The sequence below is a fragment of the Phalacrocorax carbo genome, chromosome 22 (genome assembly GCF_963921805.1).
Source record: "Phalacrocorax carbo chromosome 22, bPhaCar2.1, whole genome shotgun sequence".
In the NCBI taxonomy this organism is placed as follows: domain Eukaryota; kingdom Metazoa; phylum Chordata; class Aves; order Suliformes; family Phalacrocoracidae; genus Phalacrocorax; species Phalacrocorax carbo.
Window position 1 is genome coordinate 577,042 of NC_087534.1, and position 15,567 is coordinate 592,608.

The following is a 15,567-nucleotide window of genomic DNA, read 5'->3' on the forward strand; positions in this document are numbered from 1 at the left end:
TGTAATTGTATTGGTCATATTTTGTAGCCACTAATTACTTGCTTAGCAATTAATGTTTCTCTGGCTGGCTGGGGAGCTGTCATGGCCTTGGCTTGTGACAAATAGCTCGGTGCCTCTCGTTGCACCGCTTCCAGTCTTTGTTAAATGTGGGGCTGGGTGGGGAAGGGGATCAGCCCCCGCCCCACCACAGCTGAGCAGGACGGTCCCCTCCGCATCACCCATGGTGGGTGCTGCCCTGGTGGAGCTGCCGCGGCCCTGGGGCTCCGGGGTGTGCCAGTGTGCACCCCTGGGTGCCGGCGTGGGGGTGCCAGCGACGACCACCGTGCTCTGACCTTTGTTAGAGTGCGGACAGGCTAATTCCTAATCCGTGTGTCTTGCCTTGTCTTTTCACAGCACGTGTATGTAGCATTCACTTGAGAAAGATGGATCAGGGTCGGCTCTTCCAGCTGGGAGGGAGAGGCTGGTGCCGAGCGCGGGTTCTGCCGTGGCTGGGGTGGGCTGGCTGGCCCCCCAGCAGGGGCAGCGAGGGCGCTGGCAGGCAGAGCACGGGCAGGCTCGGGTGGTGGCAGCTCCCACCGTGCGTGGTAGAGGGATGTCACGGGGGTTGCTTTGTAATTTTCATTCTAATTTGAATGGTGTGTAGGACCTCTGGTAAGCACGGCCCCCTTCTGCTCCGTCAGCCTCGGCAAAGAGGGAAGGGGCTGTGGGCTCCCCTGGCCCCAACCAGAGGGGGCTGGGAGGCACCACCGGGCACCCGCTCCCGGGGCCTGGCCTGCACCGGCACAGCGGGGCCGAGTGCTGCAGGTGCCGTTAGTTTGCAGCGGGCTGCCATCTTCAGAGGAGCCCCCCCGTAATCCGCCGGGCAGTCCGAACCCCCGAACCCGGGTGCTGCGGACCCTGCTGACGCCGCTCGTGGCTGCTCTGCGGGTGCAAGCCAGGGTGGCGGCGAGGCAGGAGGAGGAAGGCAGAGTATGAGCCTGGAGAGGAGTGACAGGCAGTGAGGTTATTTATTGTTTACTGTTTGCTTCTAACAAGCATAATTTTCAGCTTATTAATTGTGGCAGGACATGAGCTGGGTGAAAATTGATTTGGACCCCACCTTCCAAGTGGACAAACAGTTAAGTACCTATTTCATGCTCTCTAAACAGACATGGTAATTTTTCTCTTCACACACTGTTTTACACCAGCTTAATTCCAACAGTAAATTGAAATCAAATGGAAAGCAGCTTTCCAGCCCAGAAAGCCTTCCTGGCACGTGTACGTGAGAACAACAGCCCGTATCAGGGAGATGCATCCTGAAGCACCAGGTAGCATAAACAGACAAGCAGAGCCAGCAGACAGACGGACGGCGGAGGGCCGTGCCTGTGTCTGTAGTTGTTCACGTCTTGTCTGTGTGAAGTGCATGGTGGAGCTACTCCCATTTCTGTGGTGCTATTACAAAACGAGACGGTCTTCAGCCGCGCAGGTGGCCCAGCCAGTTCGTGGTCTCTGTTGGCCTCCTGCAGCCCATGCCTCGGTCTCTTGGCTCCCAGCTTTCTGCTCCAGCCCTTCTCCATCCCGGCAGCTCTCGGCAGCAGGCCTGCGCCAGTTCGATGTCCTGAGTTCTGCGAGAGCGCAGACGGTCACAGCTCGCCCGTGCTAGTGTCTGTCCCCCCACAGACCCTCGCGGGCAGTGAGAGTGGGTGTCTGCAGGTGAAGTCAAGGGTAGAGAGGCAGGGAGAAGCACCACCTGAGAATGGTGCTGCCGGACAAGGGGGAGCATCCTGCACGGCACAGAAAGCAAGCCTCTCGCTGTCCTGGTCTGCAGCATGCGCGTGAGGACGGCAGCAGCTGGCAACGGAGGCAGAAGCTGCTGAGGCTCAGACCCGCCTGCAGTTGCCTGGCCGCGGTCCATGGGGACCCCCAGCCCCGCAGCACAGGAGGGAGGCGGAGGGCTGGCAGTCGCTGAGTGCAGGGGAGGGACACACTGGTGTCCAAGTCTGGGACAAGGTGCTGGGCCCGGGGTCGATAGCTCCACCTGAGCTCAGCATGCTCATAAATCAGACTCTTGATGTGAACTTTAGCAGCATCCAAAAATTCTTCATTTATCATTATTAAAGATATGTCAACATTCAAAAATTGATTTATAGCTGGTAATTTAGATTGTGGATTGTCTCTGATACAGTCAACTATTCATATCCAAAGCCCATCATGCAGTTTGCTACTTATTAGGAATTAATGACTCATAAAACAGGGCCAGAAGAGGCTGTTAGTGTGAATGAAGGGAAGGCTGTGACCGTTGGGGTTTCTCTCCTGAATGAGTGTGACGGAACCGCTGACGGACAGCTGACTGGGTCCGTACAGCCTTCTGAACACACCCTGGGCTGCGTGTTGCGGTGGTCCTGGCCCTGCTCGGACGGCTGGGGCTCGGCAGGCTGCCCACCCGTGAGGCAGAGCCGTGCCAGCCACTGTCAGCCTGCACCACCAGGTGCTCTCCTCTTAAATTTTACAATACATATGTTAAGTCTCCAGTTCTTCTCTGCACTGGCAAAGCTTTGAAGTCCTTTATCTCCAGGAAAGACCATCTGCTGCTTCAACGCCATGGAAACGGCTTTCGGCAGATAAAAAACTTTAGTTTATCATTTTAATTCAGCACCAAATGCCACGAAGTCAATAATTTATTGTGCAGTTTACAAGGTATTTCTCTAAGTCCCTAGTATGGCTGTTGTTTGCTTCTAATGTTGTAGTGATTTTGCATTTGTGTAAGTGCCACGGAATTGACATTATATAGCGAGACAGATTGTCCTGTCTTAAACAGCGTCTCATAGTAAACCAGCAACAGCTGCTAAATTGATATGCTGTGTTGACATACCTTCATAAATAACGTATTAGGTCCTAAAATAAAGCTCTTCTAACATCTAAATTAAATGGAATCAAAGCTTAAATCATCAGCTAAATACATTTGCAGATGCCAGGCCGATGTGCTGGTGGTGGGCGACGGGGCTGGGTTCGGCAGCGGGAGCTGCAGCCCCTTCGGTGAAGCAGGCTCCCTCCGCAGCCGCCAGCGAGCGCGAAGGGAACGAGAAGTTTCAGGTATGAGTTCAGGTGAGGTTTATTAACAAGGCTCGTTAAGCAAAGAACATGGCTTCCTGCAAATTGTGCTCCTTGGATGCCAGGAGAGCTGGGGGGTGTGACAGAACCCGCAGACCCTGGCTGCCTGTCCCCTGCTGACTGCTCTCGAGCTCACCCAGGGTGCCCTGGCCGCTGCCGGGACAGGGCTCCCACGGAGGTGATGCCGTGAAACCATCTCCTCTTTTCTGGGACCGCAGTGGTGCCAGCCCTGCCTGTTTCTGAAAACACTGCCGGGCACATCTCTTGACAGCTTACGGAGGTGGCGGCTGTCGCTGGTGCTCCTGCGTGGTCCGCGGCGGGGGCTGCAGCTCTCGCTGAGGGATGCGCTGCGGCGCGGGCGGCCGCGCGTACGGGGCTGCTGCAGCCCGTGGTCCGACAGGGACGAAGCCTCCCCGCTGGGCGGAGGGGACACCGCTGTGCAGCTGCAGCGGCCTCACGTGTCCTGCTCGGCTTCGGAAGGGGAATGGTTCTGAGAGTGGGCTCGTACCAAATCATTTACCGATTTGTTGGCTTCTTTAGGCTTTGTAAAGGATGTTTTGTGTCCCGGTGCCTGATGAACAAAACCTCTGCTCACTCACTGTGACAAATCATTGTATTTCGGTTAAAGCATTACAGAAAGATACTGGTGTGATAGAATGTGCGACGTTATCTCTAATAAGCAATTATATTTCATAATGTGAATTAATTAAAATCTTAACACTTAAACCAAGTAGCTAATTACAGACCTTTTGGCTTAATAAAGATAGAGTGTGGAAAGGGATAATATATACAGTAATTATTGAGTTAAGCAGAATGTCATGTGCATCCGGGGCTTGCCTAGGACATTCTCAGTCAATACTTAATTACTTAACCGCTCTCTGAAGTCTTTGTGGCATCTGGCTGCTCTGCTTGTGCTCCCCCTCCCGAGACATCGTCGCTGCTGTGATCTACCCGCAGCTACTCTTCCGCCGTGGCCGGCGGGTGAGCGGGACGCCAGGGCAGGGAGACGTGTCTGGCGGGGCCGGTGTGCCACGGCGCATCGCAGCCAGCTCTCGGTCCGTGCCTGCGGCGCGGCGGCCCTGCTCGGCGCTTGGCCCAGCCCGTCCGTCCCGCGGCATGTGCCGGTGGCCCAGCTCTGCCTGGCTCCTTCCCGCAGGGCCTCTGCATTGCTCTGGGCTGCGGCTACGCAGCCCGCTTGGTGCTGCTTCCCAGCCCTGCAGAACTCCCTGGGGTTTCTGCTGCTGCTCTGTTCTGCAGGGAGGCGAACACGTTACGGGGTGCGGGTCTGCGCTGGCAGCTGGTAAAGCTTCCCAGCCCTGTGCAGCCTGGCAGCATGCACGCCTGGCGTGCCCTGCAGAGACCCTTTGCTCCTCCGCCTTGCCTTGATTGACCGTCGTTCCCGGCATCGCACAGCCCTTACGGTAACACAGGGGCAAATTGTATTTAGCAAGGCTTAAGGTCAGGTTTTGAGAGTTAACAGTTACAAGGTTGGGAACAGAGCGTTACAGGAGAAAACAAAACATAAACCGCAGTCCTACGCCGAGTGCAAGGGCCAGGCTGCTCCCTCGGCTCTGGTCCCAGTGCCGCAGCGTTCCCGTGGTGTGCGTGCGGCAGCACGAGGACGCGCAGAGCCCCCTCCCTGCCTGGGGCTGGCTGTGGCCCCGTGTTAACTGCACTGGCTGCCAGGGAAGACAAAGGCAGTGCTTCCCATGCTTTCCTATGGGGCAGGGATGGATGGGAAGGCATCTCAAACCCAACTACCACATTCCCTTATGGGGATGTTTGGTGAGGCTAAACCTTTCTGCATGCGTGTAAACAACACCGGAGAGCTGTCAGCACTGACCACAGCTATCCTGGCGCTGTAACGATGGGCTGACAGCTGATGTGGGCTCATGGCTGGATGTGAACTTAATGACTGGCAGGCAATGGGAATAGCTGGCTGGGGAAACTGGAACTTGACAGAAAGCCAGAGGTGTCCAGCTGGAAGAGTCTGGCTTGTTTGGGACAGGCTGCTGCGATGCCGCAACGCTTCAGCTAACTGGGTTATGAACGGCTCCAAAAAACCAGCAGTAGATGGGAAGTGGGATCTTCCTGGGTACCCTGGGTTCCTTAGCAAGCGATCCGGGCAGGCTGTCCCGTGCGCACTGCCGCGAGGCGGGCATCCGAGCAGTTACTTGTCAGAGCACAGGGGTGCAGGAGCCCTAAACCACACACGTTGCAGTCAAATGTGAGACCAACTGTTGGCTAAGACAGAGCAAACTGAGATTAGAGCGAGAACAGCAAGGTGAGTGAAGATGGCAGCTGCAAGGCAGTGGCGTGGGCTGGTGGGGATTTGGCTGAGGGCACCCCGTGGGGCTGGGAAATGCGCTGCAGGCACAGGGCACTGACGGCTTGAGGCACTGGAATGTTTCAGAGAAAAAGGCAGAAGTAAGGTAAGTGGGATGAAATTTGTTTTACAAAGTGCAATGCTGTGCTTCAGGCCTGGCAGCTCTTTCTGCTACGAGAGGAGTTCATCAGCTAGAAACAGCTGCGCTGGAGAAAGACCTGAGTTTATCAGTGCGTCACAAGATGATTCCCTCTGGCCTTCAATATCACCGTCCTCTGGCCGGCAGAAAATGGCTTGAGCTGCTTCACAAGGAGGTTTTTCCAGCAGATGCACAGTGGTCTCGTAGGGCTGCACAGAGGGGCTCGAGCATCGTGCTTTGTGCCGCAGGTGCCCTCTGATGCCTTCGGGCTTGCTGCGGGTGAAGGGCTCGGTCCCGTTCCTGGGCACGGCCGCGGCCGGGAGAGCGCGTCGGAGGGACAGTGGCAGGAGAGACCCGCCTGCTGCTGGTGGTGGTGTGTGCCCTGGCAGCGCGGGGCCGGGGTCCCGCTGGGGTCTGCCCCCGCCTCTGGCGCAGGAGGTGGCGCTGCCCCCACCCCTTCAAAGGCAAAATGCTAATTTCTGTCCGAGCAAGAAGGGCCACTAATTGTATGTAAGCCCTTCTGTGATATTTGATTTGTGCTTCATGCAGCAGCCCTGCAAAGGGTTTGAGCAAGGATGAAAGCCCCCTTTTAGGAAGAGAGCCTGTATGATTAAGCAGCTCTCTTCATTTTCACTCGAGTCTGTGCTGGTTGGCAGCTGCTCTGTGCCTGTGATAATTATGGCAAAGCCTGGGGTCCCATCAAGGGTCTCCAACCATCTGCAAGTGAAGAGCTTCCTTCCAATTACTAGCACTGGCATCCTATGTCCTCTTTGGTCTGAGCTGATGTTTGCTGAAGGATATTGGAAGAATTAGTAGATATATTTCCCTCTAATCCTGTCCCAAGCGACAGCAAAATCAAACTAAAAAGCACCAGATTGTGTGCTGTTGTTTTAGGCAATAGCCCAGTGGTATTAATGAAGGTTTTTATCATTCTGGGAGCCGTATTGATTTAGAGAACGAAATATCCAAGGTAACAAAGCTGGATGGATTAAAAGCTTAACAGCATGAAGAGGTGTTATAGCACCACAGATTCTTTGGGCACTTGTCTGGGCTATCCCACTCCTCCTCGAGACTGGTGTCCCTGCCAGACAGCGTTCGCCTTCCCTCGGGGGGTGCTCAGAGGCTCAGTTGCTGGATTTCCTCTTTGTAGGAACGAGGCTTTAGGGAAAGGCAGACCGTGGCGGTGCTGCTGCTTGCCCCGTTCCTTGCAGGCGACATCTGCCCGCCTGCCCCGGCTCCTGCTGGGCGCGGGGGTGGAACTTGCCCATCCCCAGCCAGAGAAGGGGTGCCTTGCTCACGGACGTGCTGCAGCCAGGAAACGGGCAGGCTGGCGAGGGGATGCGCTCTGGTTTGGGTGTATTTGGCAGGGATGCAGCATGGTGGGGCTGTTGCGGGGTTCAAAAAGCCAGGGGACCGTTTGTCACTGTCTGTGTTTTGGCTTATATTTGATGAGCCAAATAACCAAATAAATGGACTGTACTTGCAAAGGTGATGCTTCTGCATTTCTAACTGGCATGAACAAGCAGCTTTGGGGAAGAATAGCAGGGCGTGGAATGTTTCTGAGAATCTTCTCCAGTCTTTGCTCCTCTTTCCTGGCAATATCAGCGAGCTCTTAAGCACCTCTGCTCTCTAATCTAATCAGTCCTAGGAAAACAGGATTTGCCGCAGTGTCTGACCACTAAGGTACCCACCAGCAGAGTAAATACCAGATATATTTTGTGAGAATGGCCAAAAGCTATCCCAGCTCCATTTAATGCAGAGGCAGGGGCTCTGGAACCTGGACCTCTCCCTGCTTTGTGCTGCTGCTCCAAATTCCACTACTGCTGGCTTTGAGCAAGACTCTGGCAGGCAGGTTCATTGATACAGGGGAGGATGTGTATGCAGGGAACTCCAGTATCGGGAAGTAATTACTGTCCTCTCTAACGCCCTGTGATGAGGACTGATACAGCAGCTCACCATACAGCTCTGTACTGTGTTTATAAGCGTAAAGAGAAAAAACTTTTCAAAGAGTGTAAATAGCTGCTTGTGACCATAGTCCAATGGCAAGTCATGCTTGCAACCGCTGCGGTTAAAAAAGGTTTTGAAAACCAGGCTTTGCTTCTCCATGGGTCTGAGCCCTGCGCTGGCTCTGGCTGTTCCCCGGGACGCAGCCTGTCCCCGTCCCGTCCCTCGGAGGGGAAGCGCTGTGGTCCAGCCACTCGCCTGCTCCAGTGTGTCTCCCATTTCCGTGGCTGGAGCGCACGAGGAGGTGACGTGCATCTCACCTGCCTGCGCTGCGGGTGCCGCGTCTGAGCTGGCTGCGCGGACGCCAGTTCCGAGGGCTGTGGGAAAGGGGCTCTCCCGGGTGCGCGGAGCGGTCGGATGGATCGGAGCGGGGCGTGCGGAGCCCCTTCCTCCTCACAAGCCGCGCGGCTGAGCCCAGCGGAGCTGCTGGGTGGGGGGCGGAGGGACGGCTGTGCCCGCGGATGGGGGCGGGAGGCAGAGGCTGCTCGGCCAGGTCTCGCTAGTCCAGCTCTGGCTTCCAGGTGGCAGGGGGAGTCCTAAATTACTGCTAAGTTACTATTCAATTTCTTATGGACCTGGTCCAAATGCCACTTTCCTGAGTACATCGCGCATGTTTTCCAAGCAGCAACCAGACTGAGTGGTAAGGCAGGGGCGATTTGATTAGTCCTGTTAATGCTCCGTTATTAAAGCTCAAGTGATGGGAGGTAATGGTCCCTCGAGGCTCATCCGCCTGGGGAGTGTGAACCTGGCAAAGCTCTGGTCCAGCCCCTCATCCTGGAGGCAGGAGAGGGGCTGCTGCTGGATGCTCGGTTCCACCGGGCTGGGCGGGCTGGTCCAGGCAGGGCAGTGCTGCGGGCATGGGGATGCACAGCCAGCATCCCAGCACCCACGCAGCCCAAGAGCTCTGCTCTCTGGTGAGGGACCGCATGGCAGGGACAGGCCACCCTTAGGGACCTGGCGTGATGCTGCCGCCTCCACCGTGGATGGCTGCAGCTCTGTCGTGTTAAATTGTCCAGTGGATGCCTTGGCCTCGGCCGCGTGGTGGGGTCGGCCGGCTGGGACAGCGCAGGAGCCGCGTTGCTGGAAGCTGCCGCCGCCGCACGGTGCTGCGAGCTGCAGTGCTGGCGTTTCCCTGGGGATGTGTTAGGGGATTTATGGGTCTCCTCCAAGGTTTTCTCCTTTATGATTCTTGATTAGTAGATAAAAGGCCCATTTCTTCTTTTAATGGAGTCTCTGATGTTGATGGCCTCCCTCCAGTCAGATTAAGGTGCTTTGGCCTGTTTTACTCTAATAGAGGATGATTGAGAAGCGTCTGGCTGGTTCACAGTTGGCTTCCTCACACGTCTTGCTGTGCCGTGCCGCTGCCACCCCTGCCGACGAGAAGCTTCCTGGAAATTTAAAAACAAAAATAGGCTAAAGGAGCCCAGCCCCTGTCTGCAGGGGCTCCAGCACTCCCAGCATCTTCCTTGCTGCGGACACATCTCGGGACCGTCCCAAGGGGCATGTGGCCGTGGGACGGGAGCGAGGGAAAGGCTGTGCTGGGGCTTTTCCCCACCCTGCTGAGCTCCTGGGGCAACTGGTGCTGCAGCAACTGCCTTTCCCAGTGTGCTGTGGGAGCAGCGCTGCCCGCCCTGCCTGGCCCTGCCAGCCCCTGGCACCTGCGGCTGCCCAAGGGCAAAGCAAAGCGCTGGAGCCTGCAGGATAATCAGAGCTATTAGAGGCACTCGTGTGTGCGAGAGGGTGTGAAATGCAGATGGATGGAGGACCCTGGAGAGTGGGAGAGAACAAGTGGGGACGTGCCGGTGTCCCTGCTGAGGCTGGGGCAGAGGGGAGTGCGGGCTGTGGGAGCCAGCATGGGGGCCCCGGCATCCCTGTACACCGCTCAGCCATGGGCATCTCTGAATCAGCACGGAGCAACTCCCCAAGCTACAGTCTTCTTGTATTAACGAGGCACCATTTCTGCATTTTAAGTGCGTGCTCCTTGATGTTGTCCTGTCTCTAAATGATCCTGGAAATGTATCGTCTACTTAACTACCTTTTAATTAAAAGTAAGGGATATTAGAAAAGAGAAATCAATGCCTGTCACAATTAAGACTTAGTTTGAACAATTGCAGTGTGTTTCAGTGAAGGATCCTCTCTGGACTTATTGATCTGTATTGTCATAATGTCTGCTTTATTACCATGGCTCAGACATCTTAAATGAATATTTTGCCTGAATTATGCACGTCATCTGGCAGGCAAAGGAAGCTGCCTGCTGCCAGTCAGAATCTGCAGGGCATCCAGGCCCCCATGCCTGCCGACCGGGGCCAGGGTTGGGGTCGGGGTGAGCAGCCTCGTCCCCCACGGCATCGGGCTCATCTGCGAGCATGATGCTCGCCCCGCAGGCCCGGTGCCTGCTGGAGCAAGCTGGGGAGTCTCAGGGTTTGCAGCCCCAGAAACCATCTCAAAGCCTGGAGGTGGCCGTGGTGCGCGGCACCGGGGGAGCAGAAATCAGCAACCGGCAGTGCCCACCGGAGCACCGGCGTGATGCTGTGTCTCCCTGCTGGCGGGAGCAGGACCAGGACCAGGAGGGCGGGCTGATACCGAGGGTGGAACCTTCCCCGGAGGCGGCCGTGGCTCCCCCAGCCGTGGAAGCCTTCCTCTGCCTCTCCCTCTGCGGAGAGGGGCTGCGGGGAGGTCTCTGGCACTCTCCTCTGTGGAAATGATGGGAGAGTAGGTGGCTGATTAATCAAAATCTAACATGATGAAGGACCTTTTTAAAGGTAGAAGATGTCCCAGTTATAGTTTCTCTGCCCTTTAAAAGTTCTTGAAAACTAGGGGGTCTTGGAGGAAAGAAAATTGATTTCTCATGGTTTCTTTTGTACCTTGGGGCAGAAAGTAAATTCAAAGGGACCCTGACATGAAAGGTCAGAGTCTCTGTTGCTGCAGCTGATAATGAGATCACTCACACATAAATCAAAACACCTGGATTTCACCACAGAGGAGCTACTGGTTTAACCCAAGATATTGGGATTAGGAAGAAGAGAGGGCATGTGCTAAAATCTTGTCTGCTGTGGAAGCAGGCTTGGCAGTGGGAATGCCGCAGCCCAGGTATCCTGGGGTCAGGGCCGTATCGTGCTGCCTCGTCGTGCCTGGCACATCCAGTGCTTCCCTGCAGTTTGCGCAGAGTCCGCCGGCCTCCACCAAGTTGCCTCTCCTGCCGTCACTGCTCACCCTCTCGCTGTCGTCCACCCACAGCGACTCCCGTAGCTGCTTTCTCTTCTCCTCCGTGCCCCCCCCAGACCTGCCAGCTGCCTGCTCGCCCCCAGCCACGTCTCCCGGACTTAGGGGCTGAGGAAGGAGAAACCCCACGGCCTTGACGGCATTTCTTGTAAACCAGTGGCTGCAGCTCCCAAGGCTGCAGCCCGCTAGATACCATTTGCTTTGTGATAAATAGGATTCACATAATAATTTCTGGCTTTTATTAATGCTTTTAATCTGCAGACCTCAGGAGCACTCAGGCAGGGAGAGGTGAGCCAGAGAAAACCAGGAGACACAGAGATGCTCAGAAAAAAAGGAAGGAAGCAGAGAAAAGTGAGTAGGATGAACTCTTTACCTCTCTATCCCATTAGCACGTTTACTGCAGATTGCGAAATCCTGTTAGGAGCAGGCAGCCTGCGGCCCTGGAAGGCAGCAAGGGGCACTCGGGGCCGGGCGGCAGCTTCGGCTCTGCCTGGCTCTGCGGCAGCGCCTGGGCTCTCCCCGCTCGCGGGCTGTGCCCGCCGGGGTGCCAGGGACGGCTCCTGCCCCTGGCCCCGAGCGCCTCCCCCTTGCCAGGTCAGCCTCCAGCTTTGATCTCTGCTCCTCTTGGTTGCGGGTTAAGCGACTCTCAGGCTCCGCGCTTGTGCCTTTGGTGTATGACTAATTGGAGAAGTGTCTAATCGTGTTCTCCACTGGTGACACCTTTACGCAGCCTGTGATTAAACATGCTGTCAGGCACTGATGTTTACAGATAATAATGCTGCTTTCTCTCCATTCCTACACTATCAGCATCATTAGGAAGGTTTGTGGATAAATTAGTCTGGGATTGAATAATGTCTCAAATGCATCCAATGAGCACCGTGCCCCCTGACTCTGGTGGCCCTGAACCGCTGCGTGGGGCAGAGACTGGCCCCACACCAGGGTGACCCCCAGCTCCGGAGCCTAACTGCTGTGCCCGCATTGGCTCTTTTCATGGAGACCCTTTCAGGGGTGCAGCCCCCCACTATTGCTACCAGAGTGGAGACAGCAGTAAGTGTCTGGGTTGATAAAATTCTCTCTGATGCTTCATTACAGCAGAATCTGCAATACACGCAAAAAAGATGCTCTTTTTCCACTCTTGCTGAATGAAACATTCATACATTTCCAGAGAAAGCTCCTGGTACGGATGGTGCATGGCCTTTCAGCTACAGTAGGAACAAACTGCAGCTGCAGATGGGAACAGGTTGTTTCTGCCATTTGTTATTCTTTCCCCTAATTATAATGCAGATTGGACACTCTCTCCAGCATTTCCTCCCTTTCTGTTTATTTAAGCAGTATTTTTGTGAACCTACATGGCAATCTCGCCCCGGGATGCGACTGCACCACTATAATGAAACCATATTTATTGCTTCCCTGAGCTGCAGGCCTTTTCCCCCAGCGCCCCTTCCTCCAGCGGCCGGCGCCGAGCCAGGGGCTGGGAGCGGGGCAGAGCGTGGGGCCGGGGAGGGTCCCTCTCTCCATCATCGGGACGCAGCCAGCAGGACCCCCGTGGCAGGTGTCCCGGGGGCTGCCATGGATCCAGAGGGCTGCTGCTGGATCCAGAGGGCTGCGTCCAGCCCTGGCGAGGTGGCAGGCGGAGCAGAGGCACCCGCGGGCACGGGAAGCCGTCCAGCTCTCCGCTGTGCACCAAGCGCTCCCTAATTACCAGAGAGCTTTAATGGAGCTGGACACACCGTGCTGGTGCCTTATTTAGAGTCTGCCCAAGTGCCGAGTCCTGGAGTGCAACATGCATCTAGGAATTAGCCCCAGCTGGAGTAATTTGCTAATTATAATTTGCAAAGTATATTACCCTCTTTTATCATGGACAAATGAAAAAGACTCGCTCTGCATGACCTCCCGTCACCCTCACCCTGTGACTAAGGGATAATTGGTGAGTGTCTCGTGGTGATTGAGTTACCGAGTGAGTCCCGAAGTGTCTCTCTTCATCAGTGTGTCATGCAACTTGCATCTTTGATTGCCTAATGAATGGGAGCCGGAGCAGCATTCACCCCAAGGAAATCCGCTGTAGCTCAGTGCTGTAACTTCAGTGCCCTTGTTGTTAAGGGATGTTTACTGACGCTTTATCGAGGGGCCAGTAAAGTTAGAAATCTCGGTAATTGATTTTAAATGGTTATCAGTGCAAAGACTTAAACGTAAAAAAAGCTCTTAACGGAGGGAGAACACTGTGAAACAGGGAAATCCACACCCGAGGCATGCTGCACTTCGGGGTCCCCCCTTGGGGGTGCGTGGGGATGCACGTGCAGAGCTGTGGGTCCCTTTGGGAGTGGCGTGAACCAGCCTGGCACTTAGTTAGTCTTCAGATTTACAAAGGCTTGGGTTGCAAATTCAGCGCAGCGCTGCTTGGAGCCTTCGAGAGAGGTCTGGGAAGAGCACGGGCTGCGGTGAGAGCTCAGCACCAGGGCAGGTGCCGGCCTCTGCTGCTCTGGATCACCCTTCACGGACTCTCAAGGCCGGGCACACACCTCACGTGGCCGTATGACCAGCAGGACCGGTCTGTCTGAAATGTGTCTGACCACGAGTGATGGCCACATGCTGCAGATCCCTTTGTAAAACATAAACAGCCTGCTGTGAAATTATTTCCGATGCCACAGAAAATGAAAATCCTAATGACAGCACTTCAAACAGAACTGCTGCAAATCTCTATAAGTGATTTTAATGAAACCAGCCAGGAATACAAGGAGAGCAAATCAAAGCTAGGACAACTCCTTTGTTCAAATTACACATAATTGGTATCAAAATTATGATAATGGTTGTTTGCACCGTTATACTTGAAGTATATCATCATTTCTGTCACAGACCTCGCTCTCAGAGGCTCAGACACCCAAGCTCTCAGTCTGCAATTCTGTCTGTCAACCAGAGTAAGAGAAGAAGCAGCAGAGGGGCAGTTTGAGTGTGAAGCAGCCCATCTGTGCAAAGAGCGGGGTGCCGGCGTCCTGCCCGGTATTCGGCACCACCGGCAAAGCATCTCTGCAGGGCAGGACCTGCCTCCCCTGGGGGAGCTGGGGCACCTCTCTGGTCAGGATCCCCGCATGCAGCCCCCTTGTAACTGTGCTGCGCACACCTCCATCCCGAAGGTCTGCACTTGCTGCCAGCAGTAAAGGGGCAGAGCGGCTCCGGGACGCTGCGGGGTCCTGCCGCGGAGGGGATGGCATCGGCCCCGGCGCCTGTGCTCACCGGCTGCGGGAGCGCAGGAGGTTGGCGTTTCTGATCCTGCTGCTAAGAAGTGACTGCGTGGGTGGGGCAGGACACGGCCCCAAATTCCATATGTTTACTTTAAGTAATTGGTTGTTAATTAGCACTAAATTACAGCTGGGTTCCGCTGGAGCTTTAAATTACGTTTCTGTTGGCACCAAATGGTTCCCTCTTGATCAAGGCTGCCCAGGTGGGTGTTGGAGCCGTGGTCAGTCAGTTGGTGACTGCCACGACCCTCGGGACGTGCCGGTGCCCAGGCTGCTGCGTGCTCGGGGCGTCTGGGGGGAAGCAGTGCTGTGGCCGAGGGAGGGCAGGGTGCGTCCGGCGTAGCGGGCTGGTGGCGGTGCTGGGCACCACGGCCAGCGGGGAGAGGAGCTCCCCGGCCCCTCGCCTTGCGACCAGCAAGCCCCCAGTGCTCCGTGCGAAACGCTGGAGCCGCTGGGATGGGTTTGCTGCAGTTTCCCCCCGTGTCAGCTGCTAGCAGGCGATGCCAGATCTCTGCACCTTCACGCCGCCTTGGCTGCATGCTGGCTGAGCAACGCTTGGGCCGGTGTGACCTTTGAGAGCGGAGCCAGAAGCACCAGTTTACTCAGCAAGGAGAAAAATGGAAAGAAAACCTCCCCGTGCTGGGACAGAGCTGAGCAAATGCAAGCCATCGTTTTTTTCCTGGGAAAATTAAAAAGTAATTATTTCTCCTCTGTGCGTTCCAGCCCTGCGTTGGCCCTGCATGAGGCTCTGAGTGCCGCTGCAGGCTGGGATGGGATCGGATTTGTCTGGCTTTGCTGTGGCCTGGGCACCCTCAGCTCTCTGGCCTCAGTAATTTATACACCATAGTGTGACTAACTAAAACCTCCTATCAGATAATTGATTGTTTTTGTTTATTTGTAATTCTCCAAAATCTCCTTTCCGATAGTAATTATCTGTCCAGGACCCTGGCCCGGCCAGCCCCCCGGGTGGGTTTCTGCCTGGCCCCCCGTGCCGAGCCCACTTACACCTGTGAGGGGTTGGGGCAGCCCCGGCACAGCCCCGGGAGCTGCAGGGGCTGTGGCTGCCCCAGATGCTGCCGAAGGAGAGCCTGAGGGTGCTGGGCTTGCCTTTCCCTGGCAGCCGGCGGCTTCGCTGGCCTCGTGTTCTTGGCACTGGCTACAGCTCCACCACGCACCCCCGTCCCCACGTGTCACCGACACCGAGCTGTGGGGCCGTGGGTCTGAGTCCCCTGGGAGTCTAATTAATGCGTGTAATAAATCTACAGAATTAGGTGGCCCGTCTGCACTTGTGCATCTGTTGGTTCCTCCTCCACAGGGATAATTACATCAGATAGCGCTTAAAATAGGTGCTTTTTACCTTGCAGGGGTTTTGTGATTGGAGCTGAAGGCAGCACGAGGACTTGCGCCCAGCCCGGGGCCGCTGGCTCCTGGGAGCACCGCTGAGCCGGCGCGGCGCTGCCTGGGCCAGGGGCCCCTCGTAACCCCTCGACGCCAGAAGAGGTGAGACAGCGTTAACCCTCCCGCGCTGGGTCCCTGTGGTAGGGGACGGG

General features: G+C 55.9%; 1 protein-coding gene across 1 annotated transcript in view; it reads left to right on the top strand.

The window, feature by feature from the left end:
- The first annotated feature begins 10,912 nt into the window (after window positions 1-10,912).
- EPHA10 (EPH receptor A10) overlaps window positions 10,913-15,567 on the top strand; it is a 55,065-nt gene continuing 50,410 nt past the window's right edge. The window contains exons 1-2 of the mRNA XM_064471231.1: window positions 10,913-11,132; window positions 15,382-15,517. The gene's annotated coding sequence lies outside the window, so the exon portion shown is untranslated. The remainder of the gene's footprint in view (window positions 11,133-15,381; window positions 15,518-15,567) is intronic.